Below are 26,842 nucleotides of genomic sequence, written 5' to 3' on the forward strand. Positions count from 1 at the left end.
CACCCACTGAGTGTGGAAGCAGAAACTCTGCATCTACTGTGGTGCTTCCGGCCACTATCTGAAATCTTGTTCCCAGAGGTCGAGAAACACCATCTCCTAACCAACAGTGAGGAGGTTGGGTTAGGATTTACTGTTCGTCCTCCTCAAACTAGAGACTGTGTTCTCCCTGTGTCATTGAGACTGTCTCAAAATTATGTGTACATCTCTGCTCTCTTGGACTCAGGAGATACAGGCAACTTCATGTCAGCTCAGTTAGCCAAGCAGTTAGCCATTCCTATGGTCCAGATATTTCCCATATTTCTAACAGCTGTAGATGGGAGTCGTATCACTAGTGGCACCATCTCCTGCTTAACATCTTCAGTAACCTTGCAGGTAGGGGTCCTGCACTAGGAGATTTTTCAATTCCTAGTGATTCCTGAGGCCACCAATTCCATTGTTCTTGGTTTCCCATGGCCACAATGCCACAACCCCTGTATCGACTGGTCTTCTGCCCAAGTGCTCTCCTGGGGCAGGGAATGCACTAAAACCTGTCTTCAGAAAATATTGCCTTATCGCAATACCTCCAACAAAGAGACTCCTGTTATTTCTGTGCCCTACCGAGACTTCATAGATGTCTTTAGTAACCGGGCTGCAGAGACTACCATCCCACCGGGTCTGGCAATGTCCCATAGACTTGACACCAAGGAAGATTCCTCCCCGTGGACGAGTTTAACCTCTCTCTGTTCCTGAGACACAGGCTATGTCTGAATATATCAAGGAGAATTTAGAAAGGGGCTTCATTCGCCCACCTTCTTCACCTGCTGGGGCCGGATTTTATTTTGTTAAAAAGAAGGATGGCGGTCTTCGGCCCTGTATAGACTATCAGGGACTTAATGACATCACTGTAAAAAACAGATACCCGCTGCCTCTCATCACAGAACTCTTTGACCGGGTCAAGTGAGCCACCATCTTTACCAAACTTGATCTCCGTGGCGCCTATAATTTGATCCGGATTAGACAAGGTGATGAGTGGAAGACAGCATTTAACACCAGGGGGTAAATGTATCATACTCCGGTTTCTTAAACTCGCGGGAGTACGGCGAGAGGACAGCTAAAATTTAAAGCGGCGCTGCCTTGTAAAGGCAAGTTTCCCTTTACAAGGCAGGGCCACTTTAAATTTTATCTGTCATTTCGCCGAACTCCCGTGAGTTGAAGAAACCGGAGTATGATACATTTACCCCCAGGGATGACCATTATGAGTATCTCGTTATGCCCTTCAGCCTCAGTAATGCCCCTGCGGTCTTTCAAGGCTTCATGAACAAAATTTTCTGAAATCTCTTGTACAACACCCTAGTAGTTTACCTAGATGACATTCTTATTTTCTCTCCAGATAACAAGTCTCATAGAGCCCATGTCAAGGAGGTTCTTTAACATCTCCGTAAGAACAAGCTGTACTGTAAGCTGGAAAAAATGCACCTTTGAGGTTAACTCCATTCTTTTCCTGAGTTATATTATCTCAGGAACTGGTCTTCGCATGGATCCAGGCAAGGTACAAGCCATTATAAATTGGCCTCAACCTACCACCTTGAGAGCAATACAACGTTTCCTTGGGTTCGCTAATTATTACCGAAAGTTTATTTGAGGCTACTATACGGTAGTAGCGCCTATTACCGCTTTAACCTGAAAGGGTTCCAACCCTACTAAGTGGTCTCTTAAAGCACAAACAGCTTTTCAGCAATTGAAACAAGCATTTGTTTCAGCTCCTATCCTCTCGCAACCTGACATTAACAGCCCATTCTATCTGGAGGTTGATGCTTTCTCGGTTGGTGTGGGGGCCGTACTTTCCCAGAAGTCTCCCAATGAACAATGGCATCCAAGTGGATTCTTCTCTAAGAAATTTCTCCCAGCTGAGCAGAATTATGCCATCGGAGACAAAGAGTTGCTCACCATTAAGTTGGCTCTAGAAGAATGGCGATATTTTCTGGAAGGGGGTCATTATCCAGTGACAGTTTATACAGATCATAAGAACTTGTTGTACCTAAAGGTACTGCACAGTGTATGAACCCTCATCAGTCTCGCTGGGCACTGTTCTTCTCTTGATTCAAAATTCATGGTACCTACCGTCCGGGCTCTAAGAACTGTAAGGCAAATGCCCTGTCATGGTCAATAGTAGAGAATGAGGTGTTCATGCTCCCACCTTAGTCAAAAAATTCCATCAGAAATTTGCTGCTAAGCCCCATGTTAGGTGTCCAGTGGCCACCCTTCGAGGGGAGGGGGGGTACTGTCACGAATCGGGATCTTAGTCCTGTTTACACCACAGGGAGGGTAATAGGTCTACTTATTAAATGTGAATATTATTATTGTGGGGACTGGAGGGAGGCCTATTTATAAAACATGAGTGCTATTGTTTTAACACTGGGTCTGGTTGGAGTTTTCTAAATCTCATGTACCCATTTGTTTTTCGAAATAGGGCATCCAAAATTCAAGACAAGAAGGAACTGAGCTAAAGAAACCAGCTGCTACAAGTGGTGAAAGTGACCAATACAAGTAGGAGAGAGCAGGACAGTCTGCCAACTGTCCTGGATCTGGTGGGGCAGTCTTGAATTTGGGTGACTGTCTCACTTAGTCAGGATATGGTCTGACTGCAAGGACAGTTGGGAGGTATGTCCCGCTTCACAACGTACTGCTTGTGAAGGCAGAGCTGTGTGCTTCTAACAGTAGTGCCTGTGTATTTGTCTAAAATGATAACCATGTTACATAATAAGGGCCCAGCTGTCTTAAATACCCTGGGCCCCCTGAGCCTTAATCCACCTCTGGTTAGGGAAAGGGAACTGATAGCTGCTCCCAGGTCCCGGACAGGATACAGGCTGCAGAGCAAGCCGAGGAGCTCTAAGTATCACAAGATTTGGTAATCTTGTGAGACAAAAAGCTTCCCTGCTCCCTCTACAGAAAGTTCCCACCCTTATGAATGTCAGCAGCACCAGAAGTATAGATAAGTACAGTGGGATGGGGGTGTCATATTGTGCCTGGGGGGATGGCGTGATGTGGCTGGGAGGGTGTGATAAATGTAATGTTTTATTATAATGTATGTATCAATGCCCCATGTTGGCCACACCCACAACACAATGTGGTCACACCCTTTTTTGGCGTGACCACACTGTGGTGTGACTACACTTTTCGGCGTGACCACAGCGACGGCACACAGTTTCTTTCATGCAGGAACTGAAGTGCGCCTGTGTACATTAAATGCCAGGGCTGATTTTTAGTCCCAGCCCGGCCCTGAATTACAATTATATGAACTGCAAAACAGTAACCCTTTGTGTGAATTCAGCTTCTTCGTCTTGTTATATGAACTGCAAACCATTAACCCTTGTGTGAATTCAGCTTCATTCTGCCTGCTGAAATAAATACTTTGATTTTATTCCTCGTGTGGATTCACCTTCATTCCAACTGCTTGTGTACAGATTCCACTACATTCCTGCCTCAACTAGTCCCAGGGGTCCCGAGACGGATTCCAGAATACTATTGCCGTGAAACTTTGGCTGATAGAAAAACAGTTGGAATTTTAAAGAAATAAATTAAGAAGTATATATGTCTTTTAGGGGTGCAGCAGCTGCTCACACTCCACCAACACCCTGGTTTTTGTCCACTTAATAAAGAATATGTTACTGAATGCCCCTCACAATAATTGCTTTGGCTGATAGCAAAACACATGGAATTTTATAGAAAGAAATTAAGAAATATATATGTTTTTTTGTGGGGTACAATGGCTTATCCCAATTGACCCTGGTTTTTGCATAAATTGATGGTAGTGGCATCCAGAATTTTAAAATCCATGGGCATGAGGTGGTACCTCAGATTCTGCAATACAATCATCATCTGACATTCGTTTTATAAAGAAATATCTTTTTATTTTGGGGGTGCTGCTGCTGGTCACACTCCACCAACACCCTGGGATTTGCCCCCTTAATAAAGAAGATGTCACTGTTTGCCCCTTAGAAAAATTGCTTTCACTGATAGAAAAACACTTGGGATTTTAAAGAAAGAAATTGAGAAATATATGTTTATTGGAGTGTGCAGCAGCTGCTCACACTCCACTAACACCCTGTTTGTTGCCTGCTGAATAATGGAGATGTCACTGACTACCCCTCACAACAATTGCTATGAATGGTAGAAAAACACTTGGGATTTTAAAAGAAAGAAATTAATAATATTTTTTTTGGTGTGGCGGGTGGTGCTGCTCACAGTCATACAGCAACTCCACCAAACACTTCATATGTCACACTAACTAATAGTGCTCCTCACACAATTGGCTTTAGCTTCAATCATTTTGTATCTTAAAAGCAAACAACCGATTTAGTATTTATTTGTAGGTGTGTGCTGTTCACAGTCATACACCACCAGCACTCTGTTTTTATTCACTGAATACTAGTTCAGGGGGTAAATGTATCAAGCTGCGAGTTTGCCAGCGTGTTTAAATCGCGGCAAATGGAAATGTATCAAGCTGCGATTTTGACACTCATGTTCAAAATCGCTGGTCATGTCTGGCGATTTTGAGCGATGTAAACACTCCCGAGTTTAGCTAACTCTCCCGTGTTTGGCAAACTCTCCTGTGTTGTAACAGTGAGTTGTAAACACATCACTGTTACACTGCCCTGTCATACAGCTGCCAGAGCTCCGGCAGCTGTTAAAATGTTAAAATGTTTTTTTCTTCAACTTTTATCCGTTCTTTACAGTTTTAACACTGCCAGGGCAGTGTAACAGTGATGTGTTTATACAACACGCTGCTAGCAAGCAGCGTGTTGTATCTGGCGTGTTTTGAAGCAAACTCTCCTGAGTTCTCTAACTCTCAGCTTCATACATTTGAGAGCTGTATAGCTGCAGTGGCAAACAGTCCGGAATTTGATCTCTGGCGATTTTGCAAACAGCGATTTTGACAGAAGCACAACTCTGGCGATTTTGCATGAAATCTCAGCTTCATACATCGGCTAGTTTCAACTCTCCTGAGAAAATCGCTGGAGTTGCAAACTCGCAGCTTGATACATTTACCCCCAGAAGTCTATAGCAGTATATATATATATAAATATATATATATATATATTGTGGCAAGAGCCCGCTACTGCAGAAGCACACGCGAACAACTTCTTCCTTTTTGTGTAGTTTTATTGTCAGCATGGTAAATGTTTTGACACCGTATACTTTCACAGCAATTATGGAGACCCTAAATGCTAGCTTTACATAGACCAGCTCTCTCTCAAGACCAGCCAGCTTCCCCAGCGTTGGTCTCCCTGAACAAGTAACACAGTCAAGCTTTTATACATGATACTCCTCCCCCAGCCTTAGCTTGATGGGCAGGTGACACACCCACCTTCTCTTTATAAGGAAACGCCCATCACTGGCTCTGTTTGCACTAACAGACACATCCTGTCTGTTTGCTGAGAAGATATCATGTAAGTTAACCAAACTTTAAATTACACATAAGTTTCTACCTGGTTTGACCTCAACCTAGGTGCATAACTGTGCCAATGTTTTATTCTGTTTGTATACTTTCTCTGCATCTTGTCAGATAAATGCCTCCCTTTGTTACATATCCCTCCCCCAAGAGTCTCCAAGTAGGGGGACGCGGACTTCGCGAGGAGCGCATATTTTCGTGACAACGCATCTGCATTTTTGTCTAGAATCCCAGGTGTATGTTCTACTGAGAACTTGAAAGGTTACAGTGCCAAGAACCTGCAGGTTACCTAGACTGCACCTAAGCCAACACCAGAAGCATCAGTTTGGAGGAAGAACCTCCGGGTAAAATCCGCTGCTTGTAGAACTGGGGAGGAACAAAGAGCTAACCGAAGATCAGACCAGGCAGACCAGGTTAACCTATCTGGACAACTTTTTTTTAACATGTCCGTTAGTGGAGCAGCTCTAGTGGCGAAGTGGCTTACAAACCACCTGTAATAACCTACTAAGCCTAAAAAGGTTCTTAACTGCGACTTTTTTTCTGGTCTTGCCCAATTTTTGACTGCCTCCACTTTATCTAGCCGGGGTTTTACACGCCCTCGACCAACAACGTACCTCAAGTATTTGGCTTCTCTTATGGCTAAGGCACATTTCTCTGGGTTATCTGTTAACCCTGCTTTCCTTAATGAAGCTAAGACCGCTTCAACTTTGGCTAAATGAGATCCCCAGTCTGGGGTATAAATCACTATATCATTCAGGTAAGCGGCTGCATAAGCTGTGTGAGGTCATAGCAATTTATTCATGGCCCTTTGGAAGGTGGCAGGTGCCCCATGCAACCCACTTTATATTGATAGATACCATCAGGGGTGGAAAATGCAATCTTTGGCTTGGCCGTGAAAGTCAGGGGAACTTGCCAATAACCCTTTGTTAGATCAAGGGTTGTCAAATAGTTGCTACCAGCAAGATTTTCCACTAGTTCATCCACACGTGGCATCGGATAGGCATCAAACTGCGACACACTGTTTAGGCACCCAAAGTCATTGCAGAACCTAATTGTCCAATTGGGTTTCGGGACAAGAACAATGGGACTATTCCACTCACTAGTGGACTCTTCAATCACATCTAACTGGAGCATCTTCTCGATCTCCTTTCTCACGTCCACCAGTCTGGCTTCAGAAATACGATACGGCTTCTGCTTTACAATGACTCCTGGCACAGTGACAATGTCGTGTTCGATTAAGGTAGTGCGCCCAGGAATGGAAGAGAAGACATCCCTGTGCCGGCGAATCATTTCTTCAGTCTGTTGTCTCTGCTGAATGGACAAAGCTGGCTCTATGGGCACTTCAGACTTTTCAATGGCAGTACTCACTACCTGAGGAGAGGTTTCCTGATCATGCCAAGGTTTAAGGAGGTTAACAGGATATATTTGCTCCTCCCTTCTCCTACCTAACTGGCGGACTCTGTAATTGACGCGACCGACAGCCTCTAGAACTTCATATGGACCCTGCCAATGGGCGAAAAGTTTGCTTTCCCGGGTGGGAACCAGGACTAGGACCTTGTCCCCAGGCTTGAAAGATCGAACAACAGCACTTTTATCATAACTTTTCCTCTGTCGTTCCTGAGCCTCTTTTACAGGTTGCTGCACAATGGGCCCTATCTTTCCTAGCCACTCATACATTTTGGACACAAATTGTACCAGATTTGGCTCCCTGGGACCTTGCTGCTCCCACCCTTCTTTTAACATATCCAAGATACCCCTGGGCTGTCTCCCAAACAATAACTCAAAGGGACTAAACCCTGTTGAAGCTTGAGGTACCTCACGGATGGCAAACATCAAATAGGGAATAAGAGTGTCCCAATATTTTTTCTCTTGAGCCACTGCTTTCCTGAGCATGTGCTTTAATGTGCGGTTAAAGCGCTCCACCAAGCCATCTGTTTGTGGATGGTATTCGGAGGTGTGAAGTGCCATAACCCCTAGCAACTGGCACATGTCCTTCATCAGTTTGGACATGAATGAAGTACCCTGGTCTGTGAGTATTTCTTTGGTTATTCCCAAGCGTGTAAATATCAATACAAGTTCTCTAGCAATGGTGCTGGACTTTATGTTTCGTAGGGGAATTGCTTCTGGATACTTGGTTGCATAGTCAAGCACCACTAGTATATATTGGTGCCCACGTGCGGATTTTTCCAGTGGCCCCACAAAGTCCATGACTATCCGTTCAAAAGGAACTTGTACTATTGGTATTGGAATGAGAGGTGCCCTGTACATGGATTTGGGACAGGTTCGCTGACAAATGGGACAGGACCGGCAATACTTTTTCACTGCCATGTGTACCCCAGGAAAGTAAAACCGAAGCAGAACTCGTTCCCGTGTTTTATCCTCCTCTAGATGTCCCCCACAGACATGTGTGTGTGCTGCTTTTAACACTAGGGGTAAATGGACCTGAGGAACCATCAATTGTTCTACTTTTTCACCCTGTACAACAGCAACTCTATACAGGAAATTATTTTTGACAATAAAATATGGTATACCTTCTGCAGGCTGGGCGGCTTTCGCTACCCCATTTACCTCAGTCACACTTTTAAAGGCATGTTCCAAAGTGGCATCATTAAGTTGGTCCCGAGCAAAGTCCTGCAGAGGAAACAAAATTGGTATTGTGGAACAGTCCGTATCCTCACTGACAGGCGGGGTGGGCTCATCTGCGACATCACCGACCAATGCTAGTTTGGACTGTCCAAGTTTCCTCGCAGGTGGATGCTTTTGTGGAACTCCCAGGATGGCATTCCGGTTTGGCGGTTCCCAAAGATCGATGTCCAGATGTTGTGGATTCTTAGGCGGTTCCTTTAAGACCAGGCTTCCGACCGTTGCATCAGTTGCCGGCATGTCCGGCCGGATCCGCTTACCGAGGACATCATTAAACAGTGGGAAGTCTCGCCCCAAAAATGAGTGGATATGGGAGTTTAGGTGCTATGGCAGCTACCACCATAACAGTTTTGTCTTTGAGTGTGACTGGTAGTATTGTTCTTTCATACTCCTCTGTCGTGTCATGTACGCAAAGAACCTTCACTTTGGGCAACCGAGAAGTTATGGTTTCGGGTAAGGCAGAGCTGGAAACCAATAAAAGTTCACTCCCCGAGTCAACCAAGGCCAGAACAAGGTTTTGGTTGATTAGCACAGTCACCCGGAACAAACAAGGACTTCCTGATGTGGGACTCATGGTAAAACAGCTTGGAAAAGCAGGCCCAATATGTGCCACAGAACAGTCCATGGGTTCCTGTAGATTAGGACACTCTGCCTTAAAGTGGCCTGGCTCACCACATTCGAAACACTTCAGATTAGACAGCTTTGCACCTGGCCCTCTGTCTGTAGCAGTTTTGCCATTGGGTCCTGTAGCAAGGATTGTCAAACCTGGATTTTGGCGTGGCAGCAGCTTTGGCACGAATGTAGGTTCTTTAGTCATTTGCTGTAGGGCACAAAACCTTTCTACCACTGTGGCAAGCTCTTCAGAAGTTTGTGGGTCTGATTGCAGCACCCACCTTTGCAAATCGCGGTTCAGCCCCCGGATGCAGTGATCTATCGCCAGAACTTCAATAATCCGAGAAGGCGAATTCTCCTCAGGCTGCAGCCATTTCTTTAAAATTTTAGAAAGCTCAGCCACTTGCGCTCTGACCGGTTTTTCTTTAATATAGCATCATTGGTGATAGCGCTGGGCTCGGCCTGGCCCAGAAACTCCAATGCGAGCCAATATCTCAGACTTTAGGCACAAATAATCAGAGGTCCGGCCCTCATCTAGATCCATATAAGCTCGCTGAGCTTCACCAGTCAGATATGGCGCCAGCCTCTCAGCCCAATCTTTAGGAGGCCATTTTGCCCTTTTTGCAAGTCTCTCAAAGGACACCAGATATGCTTCTACGTCATCAGCTGGTGACATTTTCTGCAGAACTGGACCAAGTGGTTCATTTTTGAATGCAGGTCCTGTTAGACAGACAGGAACTCTACACAATGGAAACAGAACATCTAAAGGGGGGATGTGGAAGTTAAATTGTGTTATATGCAAAACTAGATTACATCCTGAGATCTGATGGAAATCAAGTTGATATGGAAATTCAAATATTAGATGCAAAATTAGATTACATCCTGAGATCTAAGGGAATATTCTAGACGGGTTGGAGCCAGCTAGGTGCAAGGGGCTGGCTTACCTCTGCTAGGAGTTATGTCAGAACAGTATAAAAGGTGAGCTGTGTGAGCATGTAATGTATTCTTCTGATCTCAACTGACCTGATCACTGGGACCTTTAACCAGTGAGAGTGTCATGGCTATGAATAATTATGGATCCCCAGCCTCTACTTAGTTGGTGATAGTAGAGGGTGGTGGAGACAGGACACAGTGGAATTGAAGTTCTTAACTTGAGAGCATCACAGGGAACAATAACACAAATGATGGTAGTAGTGTTGCAACTTGATATATTGATAGAAGATACAACAGCCGTAATAATAAAATACAATCGTAATCACAGATGTACTTCAGTTGGTGACCAATGGCAACAGCATGTGAAATAGACAATATAACAGTTTAACGCTAGATGGTAATTAGAACACTTGGACCCCAAACGAAACACACAGCAGATGAAGGTGAACCACTGACACAGCTAGAAGTCCGATGAGAAGAGTATGTAGACTTGGCTGATCCAAACGTATAATATGATTCACTTTAGCAGGTGGTTATAGGTATCACAATAGTTCATATAGCGGAACAGAGAACGTTATATGCTATCCAGGAACTTGGGTATAACTGGTAACATGCAGGAAGGTGTTGCCTAAAAGTAACAGCGTGATAACAAAATCCAAACTGAGCGTAGAACTACAGGTCACAGAAGATCCGGTTAACAGGTAAGCGAGAGTTCATCACAATTAAACAACAGCTGGTAATGCACACAACTTGAATTGAAGTAGAGGCTCCCGGCTTAGCAGTATATTCATATTAACAGTCCAGCAATAATAATCAGCAGAATAATAATAACCGTGCCAGACATAGAACCACAGATGACAAGAGAACTTGATTGTAGTTCAACATAGAATACCGCAACATAGACAGCCGAGTAGAATAGTACTTGAGCCAATCAACATGAGCGCAGGTGTAGCAGACAACTCACGAATAGTTCTGTGTGCAGATGAACAACACGTAACTTCAGCTTGTAGATGAACCACGAACTTGCATACCGCGGAGCTGATGGAGAGCAATGATGACAGGTAACTTCGGCAGCCGATAGTATCCAGAAAATAGACAAAAGATCAGATATGCAGCCAGAACCCACGGCAGTGTGAGTAACACGAAGATCAGGCAATGAGTCCATGATTACGGGATCTTGAAATAGTCCTCTAGGACCGATAGGCTTTAGAAGGAGGTCCCAATCAAAATAACGAGAAACACCTATGGACAGGTAGAGACTCTGAAGCAAAAGCAAGCACCAACATAGGGCCTGATTCATCAAGGTACGCAAACACATACGCATCTGCTAATTGGGTCTGCGCATGCGCAAAATGACACTTGAGATGCGCAAAATGACACTTACGCTACGCAATCACGGCAGATACTACTCTCAAAGTCAACGCAATCCAAAAGTCCAACGCAAATAGATTTGAGATGGCTGCTGACCACTTAAGAACAAAGGGGTGGGAATGGGTGGAGAGTAGGCGCGGACTGGGCGGAGATGAGACACCATTTGAGTAAAGTAGGCTTTATACATTTTCACTTGAGAACAGTAGGCGTTCCCTCTTTCCAGTTGAGTGAAACTGACGTCACTCCTGTCTCAAATTTTTCACAAAAGTTAATAACGGCCAGGGTCATGTTTAAATTCAAAACACCCAGCACAAACAACTGTTAAAAGCCTTTAGAAGCATACTCTGCGTATGAAAAATTTGTTAAAAATAAGCTAAACAAACACACATATTATTAAAAAAAAAAATAAGAAAAAATAAATAAATTAACAAATGTTGTCATATTGTTAAGAACTCCCAAGCCAGTACAATGAAACTCGGGGACTACTCTGAAGGCCCGGTGTTCACTGGTGCCCCTAGTGGTGGGGACAGACTTGGCTGCGGGCCGACCGAGGGTCGAGTAACGTATACTGACTTAAGGAGAACCCAGGAGTGGAGTGATTGGCAGACAGTAGCGAGCAGGAAAACCAAGGTCAGAGGTCACAAGCACAGGTACGAAAATCCAGAGACAAGCGAAAGGTCAGGTGCACTAGCAAAGGAGCAGAATCCGGTATTCAGGCAAATGGCCAGGGTCAGAAGCGTAGGTTCAGTGGTCCAGGAACAAGCAAAGGTCATACACCGGAAGTCAATCAAAGGTAACAATCACCAAGCAGAGAGAGAACAAGCAGGCAGCAGAACTGAGGACAGGACGCTATAACCGGCAGTGAGGCTCTGATCTCACTGCCTTAAATAGCACTAGGAGCCAATCAGGACAGAGGAAGGTAGGGCTGAGAATCAGCCTCAGGAGGCAGCTAATTAATCACTAGCCAGAACTAGCATAGGAAATAACACAACCAGGAAGCATGTATAAAAATAAAAGTGGGACAGTTTAAATCATATAGGAGCTCCCCCTGGTGTTGGAGGATGTCCCTACACCCTCCTACATCTATGCCACAAGAATAATAACAGAGCACAGAATCTAAAGCACACGCCCGGCTGCTAGTTCACGCTAGGATGTGTCATACAGCCGCGGCTCGTGACACATATAGCGCACTATGCTGCTTGCTGCCTCTTCAGTAAAGAGGCCTGGCTTTTATGGGCCTCTACACTGTAGTTGGTATGCTAGCCAGATATATTTTCTACTATCACTCCCTATCCATTCCGGCTGCCAAAATGGAGTGCACACTCCATTCCCCATTTATGAAAGTTTCTGGAATGGAGTGCACACTCCATTCCCCATTCATGAAAGTTTCCAAAATGGAGTGCATACTTCATTCCCCTTTCATTACAGTTTCCGGAATGTAGTACACACTCAATTCCCCATTCATGAAAGTTTCCAAAATGGAGTGCACACTCCATTCCCCATTCATGAAAGTTTCCGGAATGGAGTGCACACTCAATTCCCCATTCATTACAGTTTCCGGAATGGAGTGCACACTCCATTCCCCATTCATGAAAGTTTCCAAAATGGAGTGCACACTCCATTCCCCATTCATGTCAGTTTCCGGAATGGAGTGCACACTCCATTCCCCATTCATGAAAGTTTCCAAAAAGGAGTGCACACTCCATTCCCCATTCATTACAGTTTCCAGAATGGAGTGCACACTCCATTCCCCATTCATGAAAGTTTCCAAAATGGAGTGCACACTCCATTCCCCATTCATGACAGTTTCCAGAATGGAGTGTACACTCCATTCCCCATTCATGAAAGTTTCCGGAATGGAGTGCACACTCCATTCCCCATTCATTACAGTTTCCGGAATGGAGTGCACACTCCATTCCCCATTCATGACGACTGCTGGAATCGAGTGCACAGTGCATGGCTAATTTTATAAATTGTGTTAAACTGTTGGCCAAACATTCGGCTTTATCATAAATATTGATTACAAATCTCTTTTGATTCTCAGCAACTAACAATTAACATTAGTCTCTATATGCAACATGCATGATTTGACACTTGTTGATGGTGCCTTCTCAATATAATAAAAGAAAAATACACATATAATAACTGTACACTTTTTGAATGAATTTACACGCATTTTATTAGCTATTGTAAACGAAGTGTTCGATTACCACAGGGTAAGTTTTGACACCAAAACAAATATTGTAAAGGTATTGAGGATCCCTAATACACAAGTGAATTAGTGAGGTCTTGAACACACGTTTGCAAGCTTCAAAGGTGCCTTGGCTATCTGCTACGCCACTGTACACGTGGTGATGAGGACAGAATAGAATAACAATGAAAGATGAGCACCAACATATATAATAAGTTGGTGTTCTTAAAAGATGTAGAAAACTCCAAATATTTTCACATATTATACACTGTAAGAATTGGTATATGGTGAGTAAAAATGTATGCATATTGCATAATATACAAATCAAAAGTATATTAATATTGCTACAATTTTTGTGTTCTCTTTTTCTACTTCTGAGAGTATAGATTTACTATGTCTTTGCAATAAAGTCTTTCGCTACAACTCCTTTGATGTGTTGTAAGTGATCACAATGTTCAACATGACATATAGGCAGATTAAACACCAAACCATATACAAAAGCACTCTTACATAAGTCACAAAGTGGAATAAATGCACTCAAACATTTACATAAACAAAGGTAAGCCACATACACGCATGAATTGGGGGTCAAATTCATTACCTTATCATTGCATGGTTAGTTCTTTATCCACTAAGGTATACTTCAGATAGAAAAACACACACCAAACTGCACAATAACTTTTTCGGTCAGCTGAATCGCTGTCTTAGGTCTGACAAATCTGGCAGGTTGCATTTATTGTTAACGGAATGACGGATAAGGTGCTATTAAAAACATAACCCTACATACACACACATAAAAAAACATTGCTTGTCCAACGCATCAGGACCTTGAAAGACTTGATCATTTTAATAATTATAAAAAAAAACAAAAACATGTTGCGTATCTTGCAAGCATTCGTGTTTTTTTATTTCTATTATATTTTACTGAGTATGCTTAATGGAGGCTTGTAAATCGCTTTGTGCTTATGGTTGACCTGTGGCCTTGAACTCCTGCACTTAGTATTGGTGGGTGGAATACATAACCACTACACTATAGTGTCACACATTAATTTTTCCCATGTTAATTTAATACATGTAAATGATTTTTAGGGAATATAATTATAGTCCAAACTATTTTATCCTTAATATTGGCACAGCACTAAAAGCTAAGCGCATTATTTACATCTGTAATAATAGTTTAAATATCGACTTACCGTACATTGAATAACCTTAGGTAACATGCCAGGATGACTTTTAGTCAAAAACAAACTTGTTTAATTGGTACGCACCTGTGTGCTCTTAATGGCTTCTGTTCGGCATACTCTCCGGCGTTCGCACCGGCATTTAATTACCTAATTAGAGTGATAGTTAAAAATACCTTGCTTGCACTTCTGTGTTGTTGTGAGTTTCACAATTCTGGGTAAGTAGACTGTAGATGGGCAAATGTTTTTTTATTCTGATGTTTACTGCTGTACCTTGCTCAGATGTAACTATATGTTGGTGAGCAAGAAATCTCTATTGCTGCAGAAAGGGCTTAATGTACTGTGCTAGTGGTTTTTATGTTGAAGGTTAGTGCAAAAGTGTTTGGTTAGCTGTGGAGTTTTAATATTTAGTCCACTGTGTATACTTAGAGGCGCAACTGCATACAGTCCTCTAGAATGTAGTGAAATGATTAAATATTATCCCTTTTCTTTTTATTTAAATTTACTTGTTTACCCTCCCCCACAGATATCGGTTCTGCTGGCGATTTCAGTAATCTTATTGTGTGGGTTGTGTGCCATTTTAAGACAATCTTGTCTGTGTGTGTGGTAAGTATAAACCAGATATAGTTTCTTACATACCCCTTGTTAAAACACCTTGCAGTAAGAATGCCCATGGTTTTAGGATTTATTTTATTGTGCTATAATCACTTTTATTAGAGTGGTGTTTTTTGCCCCTATCTTAAAAACACATTAGCACTCTGTATTTAGTGTTTCACTCCCTTCACATTTGTACGCCACATAAAGTTCAATCTAACTAATCTGATTTGTGAAAGCGTCTATGGCGATGGTAAGTATCACGTTTGCAAGCACTTTGGTGGTGGTTCTATATGACTATATGGTGTTTGGACAATGAATAGGGTTTGTTTATGTAATTATGTTTTTAATTTTGTTGTTTTTGTTATACAAACTCACCGTCCACATTACTTTCATCTACTTATGTACTGTCCTTTTACACCATTAAGCGAAAGCATGAATAACGACATCATTGTAAGTATTGGTTGTGTAATTTGTGCCAAAGTCAGACAATGCAAAGTCTAAACGTTTCACCTAAGTGCTGGTTTGTGACCTCTTCCTTTTGAAACACATACAGGCACTCCTGGAGTTTGAGTACATTATGCGTCACGAGGGGCGTGCTCCTGTGCCCCGTCCTAACCATCAACTACGCTGACGTCGCCGTCCGAGGGAGCGCATCTTCAGGCCACCTGTCAGCCTCTTTGAAATGTCAGATGCGGAGGTTGTCCGTCGCTATCGGTTTCCTCCATATCTGATCTTGGACACTCTGCGCATTGTGGAGCGTGACCTTGAGCCAATGCGCGTCATCCTGACAGCAGTACCGCCTTTGACCAAACATGTGGCGGTACTGCACTTCTGTGCAACTGGATCCTTCCAGTTCACAGTCGGGGTCGCGGCAGGAATGTCCCAGGCGACCTTCAGCCGTGTGCTGGAGGTTGTCCTGAGGGCATTTCAGTCACGACTCCGGCAGTTTATACATCTGCCACTCGAAGAGGAGTCTCTCGTGGGGATCAAGCAGCAGTTTGCCACCATAGCTGGCTTTCCAAACGTCATATTGGCTGTAGATGGGACTCATGTGGCACTGGTGCCCTTGAGTGGAGATGCTTCCGTTTACATTAACCGGAAGCATTTCCACTCAATAAACGTCCAGGCTATATGTGACCCATCTCTCTTGTTTCGAAACCTGGTTGCGAAATGGCCTGGGAGTACCCATGACTCCTATGCCTTTCGTAACTCATGGTTGTGGCCTAGACAGAGGCAAGGGGGTGTGACACCACACGGAGATGCGTGGCTTCTTGGTAATTATGTGCAAATAATGGTTCCCTCAACTCTAAATGTTTAGTCATATTGTATGGCAGACATAGATTGTTAAAGTTTAAAATAGTAATTGATATTTTACTCTTACACATGTGCCTTGTATTTATAGATTTCGCTATTATAGAGTGATTGTATCAATCTTTTGACTAGTAAGAGATATAATGCTCATGTAGCCGTATAACTGAAAGTCACCTATTAGTAATAGGTTTGTGTCTTGAGAATAGTGGACTCTGGCAGGTGTAAAAATATTAGTTAGGTGCACTTTGCCAATCTGTAATGTTTATTTACCTTAGTTGTTGAGATATTAATGGATATAGCTAGTTTTGTTTGGAGACTAATTATACAGTATTAAGACGTTGTAACCTTACTATTTGGGCTAGATTGTAGTTTGCCCTCATATATTAGAATGTTAGCATTAAATTTTTATCACGTATAGTTGTAGTCTTAAAAGGTTTAAATATTTTTTTTTTTCTTTCCTCTCTTCCTACATAGGAGACAATGCGTATCCCTCCTGCCCTTGGCTCCTCACTCCTATATTGAACCCACACACAGAGCAGGAGGAGGCCTATAACTCGGCTCATAGGGCCACCAGATCGGTAATAGAAAGGGCTTTTGGAGTTCTCAAGGCTCGATTTAGATGCCTGGACCGGTCTGGTGGCGCCCTGATGTATGAGCCGAGGAAGGTTTGTAGGATCATCACTCTGTGTGTGGTGTTCCATAATATTGCCATCAGGAGTGGGGCACCAGGGGTCATGGACGAGGTTGCTGGGGTGGACGAGGTGGAGGTGGAGGAGGAGGAGGAGGAGGAGGAGGAGGAAGATCAAGTTCCCCTCCCTCGTGAAGCAGTGCGTGGCTCAAACTTCAGGAGCTATGTTGTCGATCGTTATTTTTGAGGTAATAATTTTTAATGCACTTTTTCAACCTTAACATTTCAAAGCTGTGTGTTAAAATCATCGGCAAGCTTATTCAATGTTAGATGATATAAGGTATGTTAAGTTCAAATGTCAATATGAATCTACATGGACTGGTGTGATAGTGAAATGTCTAATATGTGTAATAATTTGTATTTCAAATCTTTGCTACCTGTTTTTAACCTTTACAATGTGTGTAGAAAGTATAGATTCATGTCTGTAGGTTTTGCCTCAATGTCTTTTGCTAAATGCACCTTAGTGTGTTAGATTTCATCTACAGGCTAATGTCGCTTAATTTTTTTTGTTTTGTTTAATGTTTGCTACACTTTGGCCAGTCCAGACTTTGCACACTTGATGCTTGTATTTGCTAAGTCACAAAAGGCATTAATGGTGTAGTATGTAGATGTCCCCTAGTGTCATAATGTGGTAGCTAAATTGTGACCATGTAAATGTGGCCTAACTCTGGTTATTTATCCATGCAAGGTTTATAGGTAATTGTTTGGCACATATAGTGTGTTGTAGTGGTAATTTTTCTAACTGTGTTTTTATTTTCTTATATCTACAGCCTGTATATAACACCTGGCCTGGAGTGGTGGTCTTTGTGGCATTAAACTTTTTATTTTGTTTGCTTTTTGGAGTGGTGCAATTCGTGTCTCACTACATGTTGAAGTATTTCTCCAGAGCTCCAAGGCTGCTTATGTCTCTCTTCAGTCTGGCCACATTGGCATCTCTTCATCAAAGGATCTTTGCCACACACAGACCATTAACTTCTTTGCTATGTTTTTGTTAGCCTGTTTGGATTCATATATGTAATAAATATATCTCATCCTGCAAATGACTCTGCAATCTGTTGTCATGCCATTTTGTACCATTACTATAGTGCAGTGATTTCTCTTTTAATACACATAAATCCTTGTGAATTGCTTTCCTAACTTTTGTGTAACAGGTATACTTTGAAAATATATTATTATGTGTGGTTCTTTTGTCCTTTGCCACAGACACACCATAGCCTACAAACACACTCTATGGTGTTTATGTTCAGTTATAGGAAATGAGTTTAGTTTGGAGGTTTGTATGTGTGTTTGGTTGCTTTGTAGTTAATTTCTTGTACACTTTACAGCTTTTAGAGGGAACATGGTAGGTGCATAGCAATATAGACATTATAAAATGTGTAACGCATACAAATCATACAAAAATGTTACCGGTGTTACGTCCAACACTATAAACTTTTGGCCCTTGCACAAACAGGATAACTATCTTTCAGCTGTGCTAGTGGCACTTTGTTTAAAAGTGGGCCAACACCCACATGGCACACACAAAACCAACACTAACAATGATGGTAAATGCGTTAGTGTCCTAAGCTAGTGTAGTGTTGCTACAAGGGCAGATTAACATTATGTGTAACCCACCCTTGGACCAGCAAAAAATACAGTATACACCCTTTTCATGGTGTCTTTACAAAGTTTCATTGTAGTGATAAGTAATACTTCACCTAGTTTGGTAATAGCTCCAGTCTGCAAAATGTCAGATTACGGCCAACACACTTATTCAAAATTAGCACTAGTTACATTTGTCTGATTACACACATTGTTTGCCAGCTGTCACATGACATGTTTGGTGCCCCTGTCAATGTTTTTTGTATTTTTATTGTGGTGTATAAATGTGTAATTATTAGACTATCCAAATATCTGTTACATTTCCCTCTGTAAATATAACATATCAACAAAAGCCACATTCCTTGGGTTTGACTACAAATCCTATGTCAGTGTGTGTGTCACTAGTAAATTATGTTAGTTTGGCCCAGATTAGAAGCTATGACTGTTTAAACATGCTAGTACATGTGAAGACTCTTTTGCGCCTCTTGCATTGTAACATGGTTTTGTCCAGGACACTGAAAGAAGGATACAAATCTTTGAACATCCTTATTCATTCTGGGCCAGTGATCATGTGCAATGGGTACATGTGTCTATCTATACACGAAATCTCCACCTACCAAACGACTCATCATAATAATTTGCACGTGAAGTCAACTAGCTTGCCCTTGCTTAAATAAAATCCACCACTGGAAGGGAGCAAAAACTTATTGTCATGGCCAGTATAGCAATGAATGAATGAGTGTTCATAAGTAAATAAACTATAAGGTCTGTTTTGAAAAAAAAGGTATTAAGGCTTCCAAATTGTTTTTAACTTTAATGCAATTGTGGAATCAGACCATAGAGTTTAGTTAAAGGACGACTGTATGTAGCAATTTGGTGGACAAACTACCTCTTGGATATCCATCACTAGGTGATGTAGATAATGTGGTGTATACTTAATTGGATTAGAGGGTGTGTTTATTTGCCAGAGTAACCCATAATCAAACTGTCATGTTTTAATTGTCCTTCTTACATGAATAGCCAGGCACACAGCAAACAGCTCACACAAGACTACATACACCCTTATGTACTGTAAAAATGTCTGGGTAATCTGTATTTCTCGATCCCATTATGGACCCTTGGGACTAGCTGGAGCAGGACTGAATAAGAACCTAGCTGTCACGAGCCGCGGCGGTACTCACAGCCACCGCGGCTCGCTTCTGGCTCCCCCTGGCATTTCCTATTCCTGCCCGGCCGTCACCAGGGCAAAGGCCGGACGCCTCTACTTAAGCGCTGCGTCCCGGCGGTAGGCGGGCGCATGCGCATGACAGGCAGCCTGTGGGCTGATTAATTAGAGGTCTGATTTACAGGCATTAGCCTGCATCTGTGTATTTCAGGGACAAGCCCTGGTTGGCCCTGCTCTGTACTTCCTAGTGCAGTGGAGGAATCGTGGGTTAGAAGAGCGGTCTTGGATTCCACGGAGACAACTCCATGCTCCTAAACAGCTGAAGGAGTTCTTCAGGAAATTTCCAAAAAAACCTGGCTGTCTCAAGGGGGGGTACTGTCACGAGCTGCGGCGGTACTCACAGTACTTCTGGCTCCCCCTGGCGTCCCCTTGACGACCGGGACGTCATTTCCTATTCCTGCCCGGCCGTCACCAGGGCAACGGCCGGACGCCTCTACTATAGCGCTGCGTCCCGGCGGTAGGCGGGCGCATGCGCATGACAGGCAGCCTGTGGGCTGATTAATTAGAGGTCTGATTTACAGGCATTAGCCTGCATCTGTGTATTTCAGGGACAAGCCCTGGTTGGCCCTGCTCTGTATGAGAAATTAGCTGCAGCAGTGTATCCTACTCCTGATTGGTCTGTATTTGTAATTAAGGCAATGAGGTCTGCTGCCTCATTGCCGGTTATAGTCTCTGTATCCAGTCTGCTGTACCTGCTCTCTGGCCTGTTCCTGTCTATTGGACTTGCTGTTGTTTACCCGTGTATGACCCTTGGCTTGGATTTGGACTTTGCTTGTGAATTTCATGACCCTGACCTCTGTCAGTCTGCCGCCCAGTCTGTCCCCACAATCAGGGGCTCCAGTGAACACCTGACTGGCAGAGTAGATTCCGGGTTATGTTGTGCCGGCTGGAGGGGTTCCTAACATTATAACCGGCCTAAAAAACGAGACGAAGTTAAGATGGAAGGAAGTGGAACTTCACCGTCTCCGGTGCAAGCCCTAGCGGGTCATGTGGAATCCCTGTACCAAATGATCCAGAGATTGTCTGAGCATTTGTCCACTTAAGAAGAAGCTGCGAAATCTTCACAACCCACTCCGAGTTCCGTCTGCGAACCTAAGATGAATTTGCCGGATCGCTTCACCGGAAATAGATCCCTCTTCTGGAATTTCAGGTAGAGCTGCAAGCTTTATTTCTGGTTGAGACCCCGCTCCTCCGGTTCAGAGCAACAAAGAGCCGGGATTATCATTTCCCTCTTACAGGGTGACCCCCAGTCTGGGGCCTTTTTCTTGTCACAGACCAGTCCTGCCATGTAGTCAGTAGATGCTTTCTTCAAGGCATTGGGTCTACTGTATGACGACCCATATCGAATGGCCTCCACTGAAGCTCATCTATGGCTCACTACGGCCCTTGAAACAAGGCCGGTGGTCGGCAGAGGAATACTGCGCGGAATTTCGTAGATGGTCACCTGACAGTGGATGGAATGACCCTGCCTTACGCAGTCAGTTTAGTTTAGGCCTGTCAGAACAAATCAAAGACTCTTTGGTGCAATATCCGTCTCCTACCTCACTGGAGGATCTGATGCACCTCTCCATTAAAATTGACAGGAGAATTAAAGAGCGAAAAACTAAAAAAAAGGCATCTTCTCCTCCATCTGTTCTGATTCCTGTTTCCACGGATGATGAGGAGCCTATGCAATTAGGAGCATATTGTCTCTCTTCTGAGAAAAGAGACAGGAGACGATCGCAAGATCTATGTCTCTACTGTGGCACAAAAGGCCACTTCTCCCGTTCCTGCCCAAATAAGCCGGGAAAAGACCATGCCTAGGGAATGAGAAGAAAGTTCACCTAGGTCTGCAAATTATCTCCTCGAAAAATGCTGTATTAATCCCTTAACAGCTCACTTTCAGTGCTCGCTCTGTGGACCTGTCGGCCTTCATTGATAGCGGAGCTGCAGGCAACTTCCTTGACAACGGGTTTGCCCGCTCTGCCGGAATTCCGATGGTAAAACTCAAAGCTGCTGTTACTGTCTGTGGCTTAGACGGAAGTCCGTTGCCTGGTGGCAAGATTTCCTGGGAGACCCCGCCACTACAGTTGAAGATCGGAGCTCTCCATTCTGAGTCAATCACCTTCTTCCTGATCGATTGTTCGTCGGTTCCCTTGATCCTGGGCCACCCATGGCTCTCCCGTCATAACCCTGTCATGGATTGGATAAAAGCAGAGATTGATCAGTGGAGTTCTTATTGCACACAGTCTTGCTTGTCACTGCCTCTGCGTATGATTCAGTCTATTCTGGAGCAGCTTCCCTCACAATATCATGAATTGTGGGATGTGTTCTCCAAGAAGTATAATCTCATCCGTATCAAGGAAGGAGATGAGTGGAAGACGGCATCCAATACGCACTCTGGCCACTACGAGTATCGGGTCATGCCGTTTGGTCTTAGCAATGCACCTGCAGTGTTCCAGGACTTGATCAATGAAGTTCTTCGGGAATTCCTTGGTTGTTTCGTGGTCGTCTATTTAGATGATATCCTCATCTATTCCAGATCTTTGCCCGCCCATCAGACTCACGTCAAACAAGTTCTACAAAAATTGCGAGAGAACCACCTTTACGCTAAGCTGGAAAAGTGTGAGTTTGAGGTGCAGAAGGTATCCTTTTTAGGCTACGTAATCTCTTCTGATTCTCCATGGATCCAGCTAAGGTCCAGGATATTTTGGATTGGGTGCAACCCAACAATCTTAAGGCGGTTCAGAGGTTCCTGGGCTTCTCCAATTATTATAGGAGATTCATTCACAACTTTGCTGACATTGTGACTCCCATTGTCGCTCTGACCCGTAAGGGAATGGATCCAACTAATTGGTCGTCCCAAGCAGTAGCCTAATTCGAAAGCCTGAAAAAGGCCTTTGTCTCCGCTCAGGTCCATAGACATCCGGATCAAGCTAGGACATTTGTTTTTGAGGTCGACACCTCAGACATCGGTGCCGATGCCATCCTATCGCAGAAGGATCCTCATACTAATCGTCTGCACCCATGTGCTTATTTCTCCCGTCAGTTCTCTTCAGCGGAAGCCAACTATGATGTCGGTAATAGAGAACTATACAATCAAATGGGCCTTCGAGGAATGGCGGCATTGGTTGGAGGGTGCTTCACATCAGATCTCTGTCATTACCGACCACAAGAACTTACAATATATACAGTCAGCCAAACGTTTAAATCCCAGACAGGCCCGGTGGGCGTTATTCTTTACCCGGTTTAATTTCCTGATCACCTACCGACCAGGTTCCAAAAATGTCCGGGCAGATGCCCTGTCCAGAAGTTTCTCGGCACACCACCTTCCAGTCACTATCCCAGAGCCGATTATTCCTCCTTCTGTAATCCATGCCGGGTTAACCCAAGATCTGAGTATCACACTTCAGAGATTCCAGAAATTAGCCCCTGATACTACTCCGGAGCGACGTCTCTTTGTTCCAGTCCATCTAAGGAAGGCGGTTATTGCAGAGGCGCATAACAGTAGGGTTGCGGGACACCCCGGAATTTACAAGACGCTAGAAATCCTTTCCCGTACAGTCTGGTGGCCATCCATGTCTGCTGACGTCAAGAGTCATGTCCTCTCATGTGAGGTTTGTGCCAGAAACAAAGTTCCTAGGATCCGCCCAGTAGGACAGTTAGTTCCTTTGGCACCACCTGCAAAACCATGGACCCACTTGTCCATGGACTTTATAGTTGATCTACCATCTTCTGCAGGACACAATACCATTTGAGTCGTGGTAGACCGGTTCAGCAAGATGTCACATTTCATTCCCTTAACCAGACTGCCTACTGTTCGGGATTTGGCTGTCTTATTTATTCAACATATTTTCAGGCTCCATGGACTCCCTACTGACATCGTTTCCGATCGGGGTTCTCAGTTCATAGCGCAATTCTGGAGATCTTTCTGTACCCTTCTCAGAATCAAGGTTAGTTTATCATCCGCATACCACCCTCAGTCAAATGGGCAAACCGAAAGGGTTAACCAGTCCTTAGAGAAGTTTTTACGATGCTACACATCGGAGTTCCATGATAATTGGTCTTCCTTGTTACCCTGGGCGGAATTTGCCTGTAATAATTCCTGTCATTCATCTACTAAAACTTCTCAGTTTTTCTGCAATTATGGTTTTCACCCCAGATCTAACTCCTTGTATTCACTCAACCCAGTTGGTGTCCAGGAGATCCGTTCCACTGTAAGAGATCTCAGAGTTATATGGAGGAAAGTACAGGCATCTCTGAAACAAGCTTCATTTGTCGCAAAAAAAAATTTGGATCGCCACCGTACCATCTGCTCCTTCAAGGTGGGCCAGAGAGTGTGGCTGTCTACAAAAAACATTAAGCTCAGACAGCCTTGCAAAAAGTTGGGCCCTAAGTTCATCGGTCCATTCCTTATCATCAAGCAGGTGAATTCTGTCGCATTTAGGTCAAGAATTCCGGGCTCGTTGAGAATTCCCAACACATTTCACTGTTCTTTATTGAAGCCGGTATTATATCCTAGTCAAATCCAGTCTTCAAATTTGCCTGAGAGAAATTCAAACAGACCACCAAGATACGTTGTTCAGAAGATCTTGGATTCCAAAAAAGTGCAAGGTCAGGTGCACTTCCTAGTGCAGTGGAGGAATCGTGGGTTAGAAGAGCGGTCTTGGATTCCACGGAGACAACTCCATGCTCCTAAACAGCTGAAGGAGTTCTTCAGGAAATTTCCAAAAAAACCTGGCTGTCTCAAGGGGGGGGTACTGTCACGAGCTGCGGCGGTACTCACAGTACTTCTGGCTCCCCCTGGCGTCCCCTTGACGACCGGGACGTCATTTCCTATTCCTGCCCGGCCGTCACCAGGGCAACGGCCGGACGCCTCTACTATAGCGCTGCGTCCCGGCGGTAGGCGGGTGCATGCACATGACAGGCAGCCTGTGGGCTGATAAATTAGAGGTCTGATTTACAGGCATTAGCCTGCATCTGTGTATTTTAGGGACAAGCCCTGATTGGCCCTGCTCTGTATGAGCAATTAGCCTGCAGCAGTGTATCCTACTCCTGATTGGTCTGTATTTGTATTTAAGGCAATGAGGTCTGCTGCCTCATTGCCGGTTATAGTCTCTGTATCCAGTCTGTTGTACCTGCTCTCTGCCCTGTTCCTGTCTATTGGACTTGCTGTTGTTTACCCGTGTAAGACCCTTGGCTTGGATTTGGACTTTGCTTGTGAATCTCGTGACCCTGACCTCTGGCTTGAATACCGACCTCCCTGTCTGCTCGTGACCCTTGACCTCAGCTTGTATACTGGTACTGTTGTCTGCAGCCGGCCCCTGACCTCTGCTTGGATTCCACTCCGCTTGCTTGGGTTCTCCCCAGCCGGTACACACTTCACGACCCTCTGTCAGTCTGCAGCCCAGTCTGTCCCCACCATCAGGGGCTCCAGTGAACACCTGACTGGCAGAGTAGATTCCGGGTTGTGTTGTGCCGGCTGGAGGGGTTCCTAACACTAGCACACTGGATCATCTTTCTGCATATGTTTTTGATGATTGTCGAATATAGCAGGGGAATGACCAGTCTGCAAATGTGGTCAAAAACTCTGGTTTTGTAATGCAGGCCAGAACACTGGAGCCAAGACCTATCCTCTGGAGAGAAGTGTGTTGTTCGGTCAATGAACAGATCACAGCAGCAGATTTATATAGGGTGTCCAAAACAACTACTGGCTGATCAGTTAATGTTATCTGAGCTGGTGATTCTGGTTGGTCTGGAATGATCACCTGACTGCATCCAAGCTGGCCGCACCCATGCAGCAGAACAAACATTGTGTGTTTTCAAATGGAGGTGTGGAGGACGGGAATGTTGCAGACTAACAGAAGGGGCCAGGGTAGCCGTGATATGACAGCGGTGGATGGGGTAAGTGCGCCTAAGATCCCAATTTGAGTAACTAACTATATGTGATTAGTGCAATAAGGACATTAAGTAACATTTAAACAAGCGTTATACTAAAGGGTGATTGGTGTACTATACACTGTGCATTAGTACTATTCTTAAAGGCAAATGCCTTATTAGATCTGTTTAAAAATTCTACAGTCAGAACGGTTCAGAATAGTAGTTAACAATACTTCACCTGTGGCATTATGGGAAAAATTCTTAGGAGTATTTTGGTGCCATTTACACCTGGTTTTTGCGGCTACTTTGTGTCAGCTTACAGTTTACAAAAACAATACTTCCTTTACAGGATGTTTTTTGCATCCTATAAAGGGCCACTGTAGTAGTGGCACGCTTGTTTTAAAAACATTTACTCACACAAAGAAAGAAACACTGTGGAAAAATCGTTCTGAAGCTTAGCTTCATAAACTTCTTGTTTAAGTCTTCTTGACCAAACCATGGGCCTGAATCATTCTAGAAAGTTAAGGCAAAGTAACTAAGTCAGGGCAAAACATTTGGCATTAGAGGGGTATGTTTTAAAAATGGAGCTTGCTGTTTCTTATGGGGGGGTGAAGGAGAGGTCCTAGATGAACTTAAAATTACCGTGTTTAAATAAGCTAACAAGTATTTGTGCGCAATATTAAGATACAGACAGTATGTAACTTTAGAAAAAAAAACGGGTGGTATTTTTCTACCCTTGCATTATTTCATGGTTTCTAGCAGATTATTGTAATAAGGATCCTTTGCATTTATGAACCTGAATCAATCTGGCACTTCCTTTTGGACACCACACTGAAATTAGATACCCATTCCTTAAAGAACCTTAATGATTCCGGCCGTGTGTTCGGAGTTAATATTTTGCTTATACTTGATAACAAGTATTGCGTAAAAAAACCCATAATAGATTATGTAATAATCAATAAAGAAACACATACTTATTAATAAAAATTAATTTAATTATGAAACAAGAATACATATTTTTACATCAAAATATGACATAAGGTTTGGAAACCAAAACAATAAATTATTTTCTCTTAGGCTTTTTGTATGGAGTCGGAATGGCCTGTCTCCGACTCCTACTTCTTGTCACCCGTGATGTAGAGGAGTCAGAGGAAGCAGCCAAACCTGCATGGGAAACGGATTGTGTCCGACGAGGTGAAGGTGCAGCCTCATGGACAGG

The 26,842-nt window shown here is 43.7% G+C and overlaps 1 protein-coding gene across 13 annotated transcripts in view; it reads right to left on the reverse strand.

The window, feature by feature from the left end:
- LOC142158631 (poly(rC)-binding protein 3-like) overlaps nucleotides 1-26,842 on the reverse strand; it is a 1,531,228-nt gene that overhangs the window by 1,329,941 nt on the left and 174,445 nt on the right. The window lies entirely within an intron of this gene.

The sequence above is a fragment of the Mixophyes fleayi genome, chromosome 5 (assembly GCF_038048845.1).
Source record: "Mixophyes fleayi isolate aMixFle1 chromosome 5, aMixFle1.hap1, whole genome shotgun sequence".
In the NCBI taxonomy this organism is placed as follows: Eukaryota; Metazoa; Chordata; class Amphibia; order Anura; family Limnodynastidae; genus Mixophyes; species Mixophyes fleayi.